Here is a 9,452-nt window from a genome sequence, read left to right on the forward strand (position 1 = left end):
GTATGTATATATATATATATATATATGTATTTACAAATGACTTCCACAAGAACAATGCCAAAAGAACTTCTATGGGAAGGGTTGTGTTTCCCCAGGCTTGCAAATACCGAATGCTTTAGATTCCCAATGTAGACAACAGAGGGAAACGTGGTAAGGCACCCAGCTGATAAAACAGCAGTATGATTCCAGTAAGGTGAAAATATTGATAAGTAAAACTTTTTTATTCAGTCTTATACATTGATATTTAGTCTCCTTTGCTCCATAATTTTTATTTGTTTTTTAGCTTAATTAACAAATCCAGTTTTGTGAATACATTTATATTTAATATATAGGGAGAAGCAAGAAGTGAGGGGGAAAATAATCTTATACCATTCCTATTATATTTTTACACTATGTAAGGTTACTTCTTTCCTCTTGAATGTGCCTTTATAAAGAATGACCAAATATGATATTATTAAAATTCAAATAAGGAATCATGAACAAAAAAAAATGTCAATTAACATTCCTTATTCATTTTTTCCCCCAAAGAGGTGGAATTTATAATGTAAGTAAGTAATTTCCTTACATGTTTAAAGCCAGAGTTAAATCTATGATGCACAGAACACTAATACATGTGCTGCATAAAATCTGTTCCTAGGCTTGCATGGGAGTCACAGACATGGCTTAATCGAGACACAAAGTGATGTGTGCCATGCATTCAAAATTAGCATCTGGCCTAGGGCCACTAAATTTGGCATCCCAAGAACTGATTCTATCCTTTGCCAAGTTTCTGCAGGGACTAGACTCACTGAATTCTGAATCACAGCCTCTAATTTCCCCTTCAACAGACTCTCTTTGAATTGTGGTACCAGAGAAACTTGCAAGTGAACATAAAAAATTGAATGTGAAATATAGAACACTCCAAAGAAGAGCATTCTAGGTAAAAGATGGATACAGAACTTGAAATATTTCTAATTAATCAATGGTAATGTGGCCTGCTTACTAGCCAGCTCACACCTCCATTCAATTTGTTTGTTTCTTATACAGAGAGCACATTATAGGCTGTCCATGCTGCCAAACTCCAAAGAAATATTGGAAGCTTATGAATTTTGTATACCATAAATTTATTTGACAGGTCTCATCACATTGTAAGCAGTATTTTTTATTAGCCAACTTTGTGGAATTAATGGCATTTTGCCCTAATATCAAACTAACCAATTCTGTCATGGTTGGCCTCTTTGTTCCACTATTAAATACATCAGTCAATACCACCTGGTATAATTGAGTCTTACTGTGTAACTCAGATAGTTGTTAAAACTATGTTTTTATCTTTTTTTTTTAAAGTAAAATTAGCAGGCGGAAAAGAATATTGTTTTAATGGAATTTTTTTAAAAAGCTGTATCACTGCAGCAACTATTTCTCATTTAAAAGGGTGAATTGACCTTTCCTCAGATTATATTCAAAATCATTTATAATTGTGTTCTACTTAAAGTACTGCATTAAGCATTTGATGATACGTGATTTCATCTCTATATAACATATGAAGCCCATGAAACAGAGCACCTGGAAATTACAAGGGGATCACAAAGCAATGAGGTGGCAAATGTGAGAACCACTTGAAAAGACTTGCTTAGAATTGAAGGTGGGGAAGGTAAAAATGATTAAGAAAGAGACAATTTAACAAAAGAAAAAAGAAATATTTCTTTATTTTGAATTCTTTTAAACATTAGCTCCAAAGGAAAAGCTTAGTTTTCTTGGAGGTCAATGAAGTTATTTTTAAATAACTAGAAAAGTTACTACAGGTGGGAAAATTCAAGGAAAAAAAAAACACATGCAAGTATAGTTTCCTTTTGTGGGGACAGAGCCCCAGAAAGCAGTTTCCAGGCTCTCGGCCTCATAGAAAGTTGCTGGCTCAGGTAGTAAATGGCCATCAACTGTGATTGGATGGCCATCAGCTGTGGCTAGTTGGCCGTCAGCTGTAACCAGTGAGCCATTGGTCACTAATATAACTGCTGTGGCTATGCTAGCAAAAAATGGGGGCTACTAAGAAGATGGTGGCTGAGCTAGCAAGCGCGGATTGAGAGAGGCGGATGCCACCAGAGAGAATATAGTGATATGACTCCCCTACTTATGGCTCCGTGGGTGTTCCTTTTTGACCTCACCATATCCTGCATTCTTATGTGGGGAGCGGGAGCAGAGACCCCGCCTGACACCCTGCAGGACAAATGGCGCAGCGAGCAGGGTCTCCTGCATGACACCTTTTCTCTCAAAGTTCATTAAAACAGCTTTAAATGCCTATAGAAAGTAATGGCATAGGATTAAATTAAATTTCCATAGGTAAAGTCAGCATTATTTTTTTAAAAGTTAGTATTTAATCTGGAAAAATAATTTGATTTCTGATTCCACCCCATCCTAAAACCTAACATCTGTTCATTGTGTTTTTCAAAGGAAAGTAAAATATTTTCATAATCTTATCCAGAAAGAATAAGATTTCCATGAGAAATTTATTGTATTTTTAGCACACTTGAACTTTTAGAATCCCACAAGAAGCAATCATGGTAATAATTCACATTGGAGCAATTTATGTGACTCACTTTAAGTAAAAATGAAAATATAGTTAAATGAGATTCTTTAATCCAAATATAAAAGGTAATATAACCATGAAGTTTCAATTTTACAAGAGTATATTGAGTATAAAAAAATAACAGTCTGAAAATGTAAAATATAATTTAAATTTAAGAGATGCACATGTTTTTAGGAATACTTCTACCAATAATTAGTCTTTTTAACTCCTTTTAAGACCAAATTACCTTAAAAAAAAAAAAAAAAAAAAAAGAGTCTCCATGTAGTTGTGCCTGCAAGGCTAGTCCCAAGTTTAAAAAAACAAAAACAAACAAACAAACAAAAAAACCCCACAATAGTCCCCAAAATATTCTCCTTTAATTTTTACAATGCTTGCATCTCTGCCAACCAAAAAATATTTAGGCATTATTGAATATTGCATGGAGGGAGAGGGCAGTGTTACAAAGTAAAATCAGAGCTCCACACCTTGCCTGATAAAAACAGACATTGTAGGTTATTGTACTTTTAAATATCTACTGACAGACTCTACTGAATACGTTGACAATATCAGAGGCATTCACAATGAAGCCCATATAGTATCCTCATTAAAGGTTAGATTCTTTTGCTGTTTTTTATCCCATTTCAGCTTCTTGGCTTATACTCTTCTCAGGAATATGCCTTTTCAATTCTCATTACTGTTTCATTTCAGAAATCTCAAGAATAGCTACATATGACATGCAGTTCACAACTTAATGTTAGTAGCTGAGAACTGAATGAATCCGCATTGGGGAAATCCGTTAGAGGTGTAAGGTTACATTCAAAGCTGGATCTCTCCGTAAGTAGACGAGGCACACGTTAAGAGCATCAGCAAAGCACTGGTATAAAAATAAAGAAAAAAAGTTGTAATTTTCATCTACGATATTTTTTAAAGAATCAGAGTCATTATGGGGAGAATAAAATAATTATTGGATATCCTACAATTATGTTGTTTCCATACACTTTTATTTTGCATTTTATACAAAGGAGCATAGTGTTTCATTTTATATATCAATTCCATGTAATTATGTATGTATGTATGTATGTATGTATGTATGTATGTATCTATCTATCTATCTATCTATCTATCTATCTATCTATCTATCTATCTACCTATCTCTTATTGGTTATGTTTCTCTGGTGATTGCTAACTAATGCAAGTGGTGAACCACACTATTGTCAATAATTAGGGCCCATTTCTTTACTGGGAGTTTTGGTTTAGGACACTTGAGGATCATGTTGGGAGATGTAAGCTGAATTCGTTTTGTGTCTAAGGCATGGAAGTTGATTCTGCCAATCATCTTCATTAGTAGTGTTGTCACAGGAAGTCACTACTTAGCTGCCTCAAAGGTGAAGCAGGAGTCTGTATACTGATGGAGGGATGGAAAAATTGGTGGAAAGAATAGAAGTCTAGGAAATGAAAGCAGCGTATATAAACCCAGATGCCTGAAAAACGTAACTTGTTTCGAAAAAAGATATTACTAGAAAACGCTATACTAGAATGATTGATTGCTGCAAGGACGTATCAGCTCATTGAACGATTTTTCTTGGCAAGTATGGTATGAAGGACAATGTCACAATATTTCCTTGGAGGTCCTCTACTTCCTTAAAGGTAAACGTATCAAAAGTTTTCAGTTATTAACAGATCGTTTGTATTATTATGTTAATTAATTGTGTATAAGAATGAATACAAAACTGAATATGAATTCCACACATTGATAGACCTTAAATTTAAAAAGAAATTTATAAATTATACACAAACAGGAATAAAAATCCAATGAAACTCTAATTAAGCACAATTAATTTTAGATGATGAATAACTGTGTTTTCTGGAAACTAAATTGCCACTTTGGAACATGAATACGAACATGGCACAATGCTCTATTTAGGGACTGACTGCAGGTGGTTTCAAGTTTGCTCAACTACTCAGCATCTTATAGTGACACAAATCTCCTACCACTTATCTCTTTGACCTGTTGTCAAACATTAATTAGTACACATACCCTAATGTCTTTTGAACGTGGCTTTATTTACATATGAATTCTGTCATTTTTAGCCTGCTACAATAAATATAGTATCATATAGGTTTAAATGTAATAACTAAAATTTCCTATGAATTTAAAAATGAAAACCTACACTTTGAAAGTCCGGATACTCAAGGATGCATAGTAGTCTGCTCTTACCATGGGGAATATGTTCCAAGACCCCCAGTGGATGCCTGAAACTGCAGACAGTACTGAACTCTATATATAGACTGTTTTTGTCCTATCTATAAATACCTATAATAAAGTTTAATTATAAATTAGTCGCATTATGAGATTAACAATAACTAATAGTGAAAAATTATAAGAATGTTGTGGGGACAGAGTCCCAGAGAACAGTTTCGAGACTCTCGGCCTCACGTGGAATGGTGCTGGCTCCGGTAGTAGATGGCCATCAGCTGTGACTCGTTGACCATCAGCTGTTACCGGTTAGCCATTAGCCACTGATATAACTGCTGTGGCTGGGCTAACAGGCGCGGATTGCAGCTAGCAAGTGGGGTTGGTTGGTTGACAGAGAAGCAGACGGCAGATTGTGCATCGTATGGAGCCTGTTTCCTATGTCTCCAACCCAGCTGCCAGTGAGATTATAGTGGTATGAACTCCTCATCCATGGCTTTGTTGGTGTTCCTTTTTGGTCTCACCATATCCTGCGTTCTTATGCGAGGAGAGGGACCAGAGACCCCGCATGACAAATGTACTGTAGTAAAAGTTATGTGACTCTTCTCTGTCTCTCTAAATATCCTACTGTACTGTACTTATCTTTCTTCTTGTGATGATATGAGATAAAATGTCTACATGATGAAATGAAATGAGGTGAATGAGATACTAAGTAAAATAAGGGTTAACTGAACACGAACACTGTGATATCAGGACAGTGGGTCTGATGACTGAGAGGGCTGCTAAGTGACTACTGGGTGGGGAGCTCATGCAGTGTGAGTATTCTGGACAAAAGGATGATGGGCACCCTGGGTGGAACTGAGTGGGGATGGCAGGGGAGTTCATCACTCTACTCCATATGGCTCAAAATTCAAAACTTATGAATTGTTTATTTCCATTTAATATTTTCAGACTGCATTTGACCACGGGTAACTGAAATTGCAGTAAGCGAAACCATGGATATGGGGGAACTATTGTATCAGCATATCCCAGAGAAAATGTGAGTCCTAATTTTAGAGAAACTTTATAGGAGAGCTTTTTATTGTGGTCATTTTATTATTCTGAGATTATTTTAGTCCATATTCTTTTTGTTCTCCTTGTTTCTCGTATTTCCTGCACGGTATAAACATAAAATTGTGAGATGCAATAGAATGTGTCAGAGAAGCAGAATGGATTACATGATCCAGCTTTAGCAATTGTATTTGAGTTTGTGAATATAAGTAGAGGTTGTGCCTTTGTCCACAAGTCAGTTGAAAAAAAGCAAATCAGTGTCATGGAGGGGATCTCCACAACTTGAGAATGAGTGTAGGTGGAGTGATGCTCTTCCAAGTGAAGAAAAGTCAATGAGATAAGACGCTACTTAACAAACCTTTAAATTTTTCCATTTTGGTAAAGTTCCTAACAAGGAAGCAAGAAGTGGCATTGAAGCGTCTCATTCTTACCTTGATGAACCCTTAAAATGTAATTTACTGTTACTCTTAATTACTAAATACTCCACAGTGTTGACTATTTTTGGCTTACAGCAGCCTCACAGTCAAATGATGATGAATGAATATAAAGTTCTCAGGTTCAACAGAAATCTAGTGTTAATGTAAAAAAAGATATTTAAACTAACCTGAATGACTCCCACTTGAAGTTTTAATAAACTGCCAAACAATGTGCTAAAACTAGAGTGAAAGAGTTATTCCAAGAAGACAGATATTTTTCCAAGGAAATAAGTGATTTCCTTCAAAAAGAAGTGATAATTTGGCATGATTTCCGAATGTGTTATTTGTATTAATTATCTAGTTTCTACAAGATCTTACTTCATATTGCTAAGAAACTTGGTAATTAGCAATGAATTAAAATGTCCTGAGTTTGACATGTATTCCCTAATTATACTTTGATGGAAAGTCCTTTTTCTGAAGTTATGTCATATATGCCATTTATATCTCATGATATACCTGTGTATATAGGTATGCATTGCTTATTTAAGGTCTACATGGTGGCCAAAAGCAAAACAACAAAACAAAGCAAAAACTAACCTAAAAATATTGGCAGGCTAGACGATACATATGGATGTGGGTGGCAGTGTTGGAACAACAGATTTGGTTGTCCCTAAAGGAACATTTCAGGAAAAAATATTTATACCAAACTGGTGTATTGCATTACACTGAGTGAGGGTTTCTACCAAATATTTGTATATTACCAAAATTATAACCTTTGCTATTGTTGGCTCAGTGCCCTTGAATCACATTTGTGAGACAGACCTTTAGAAGTTGTCTTATTCTCTCTTTCCTCACACATTTAAAATTTTGTTTTTCTTGTATAGAATTATATTAAAAATACTGAGTTTGCCTTATTTATGTGTATGTGTGTGTATATACACACACATATATACATATATATACACACACACATACACACACACATAAATAAGGCAAACTCAGTATTTTAAAAATATAAATGTATATATTTATTCAACCTGGCCCACCACTTGAGCTAGAAGCAAACAAGCAGCATAAATATATTTAAGATTCATTATGTAAAGTGTCCTAAAATGGTCACTTATTTTACTTATTTCCCATCTGAAAGTTTCTCTAATTCAAATATAAGAGATATAATTAGAGATCATGTATTAAGGATTTTAAATAAGAGGGATATACGACTATGAGCTAATCTACTTCAAACTCTTGCAAAATTGGTGAATTTGGGCAATTTGTTAAATTATGTGAGTTACATTTTATCATTTCTATGATTATGACTACTTCATTAGGCTATTGTGATGATAAGAGTGATCATGTTTATGATACGATGTACGTATAACACTATGGGGACAGAGACCCATAGAGCAGTTTCCAGGCTCTCGGCCTCACGTGGAAAGGTGCTGGCTCGGTTATTACATGGCCATAAGCTGTAATCAGATGGCCATCTGCTGTGGCTGGGTGGCCATCAGCTGTTACCAGTTAGCCATTAGCCACTAATATAACTGCCATGGCTATGCTAGAGGGTTGGTTTGTTTGTTGGTTGGTTGTTTGGTTGGTTGGCAGAGAAGCGGATGGCGGATTGCAGCTAGCAAGTGGGGTTAACAAGCGTGGATGGCAGATTGCAGATCGTGTGGATCCTACTACCTGTGTCTTGCCCGGCCGCCAACGAGACTGGGGTGCAGGAAGACCCCTGGTTGGGGTACTGGCAGATGTTTGTTTTTGTGTCTCGACCAGCCGCCATTGAGAACATAGTGGTATGGCTCCCCTATCTATGGCTCGGTTGTTGTTCTTTTTTGGCCTCACCATATCCTGTGTTCTTATGCAGGGAGCGGGAGCTGAGACCCTGCATTGTACACAGTGCCTGGCTCATATTAGTTTCTTTTGAAATGGTAGTGCTGATTATTATGCCATCCCTTTACTATTCATTTTTCTTCAAAATGTAAAACATTTATTGAGCTTTAAAAATATGCTAGATGCTGTGTAAAATAGAAAGATGGGTAATATAAGAGAATCCTAGATATGTAATGTACCTACAGAAGTACTAAGGCAGGTGAAGAGAGACACATAATTTGTTCTAATTAACATGGTTTAATCCATTTAATTTTAAAAATAAATATTTTGTTGTATATTATTATCACTATCTTTCTTTTAATGGATAAGAAAACTGAAGTCTAGACATTTACACAGGATTCTAACCAAGGCCCAGTTTTGCAATGTGTGCTGTCTCACCGGTACGTTACCTTTGTCTGGGTGAATTCTACCCAAGGGGGTGGTGAATACCTACCTTCAAGTTTTGAAGGCTATACCGTCAAACTAGACCTTCATGAGATTAAAAGAGTAGGAAGATGAAAGAAAGTTGTAGGATAAGGGACATGAAGAGCTAAGATATGTGCGGTTGATATTTCATAGATTATTTGGATATTGGGATGTACACTCATGTTATTGGAATATGGAATGTGGAACAATGAACTTGAAGAATTATATTCAAAATGTACTAGATTTGGATGACCTTGAGTGCTCTGTTATGAGTTTGCACTTCATACCAAAGATGACCGTGAAAGGTTTTGAAACTGTCTATCTAAAACATATGTGTAATAGAATGACAAATAAAGTGAATTGATGAGGCAATTGTCCTGATAGGAAATGAATAATGACCTTAACAGATCTCTATTGATATCAAAGTACTTTCACAAATCTCATGATGTTGCTTCCTACTTGATGATAAATTGGAGCAATCAAAAGAGAAAATAGAATATGTACCCACATAATTTGCCTACTCCCATTCAAGCCAATTCCTCCATTTCTGCGCAAATTTTTATCTTCTCAGGGATTTTACTCCAAGCAATTTTTGTCACTCTCTTCTGAATCAATGGTTGGCTCTCTGTTAAGCATTGCAATTAGCAAACAAATATGTTGTTATTTATAAACACATAAATATACACACACACATACATTTTGCTTATTCTCCTATTCTGTTGTTGATACTCCCATTTACAATGAAAGCCCTTGAACAAATTGTTTATACTCTGTCTCCAAAACTCTTCCCATCCTCTCTGAAGTCCAAACTAGTCAGGCTTTTGCTTCCTTCTCTCATTCCCATGACACTACTCTTGTCAAGGTTGATGAACCCAAGGCTGACTTTCAGGTTGTTGAATACAACAGTCAATTGTATGCCCATGAGCAGTTATTTTAGGTACTGGATCACTCATTT

Source organism: Rhinolophus sinicus, linkage group LG04 (assembly GCF_036562045.2).
Source record: "Rhinolophus sinicus isolate RSC01 linkage group LG04, ASM3656204v1, whole genome shotgun sequence".
NCBI lineage: Eukaryota > Metazoa > Chordata > Mammalia > Chiroptera > Rhinolophidae > Rhinolophus > Rhinolophus sinicus.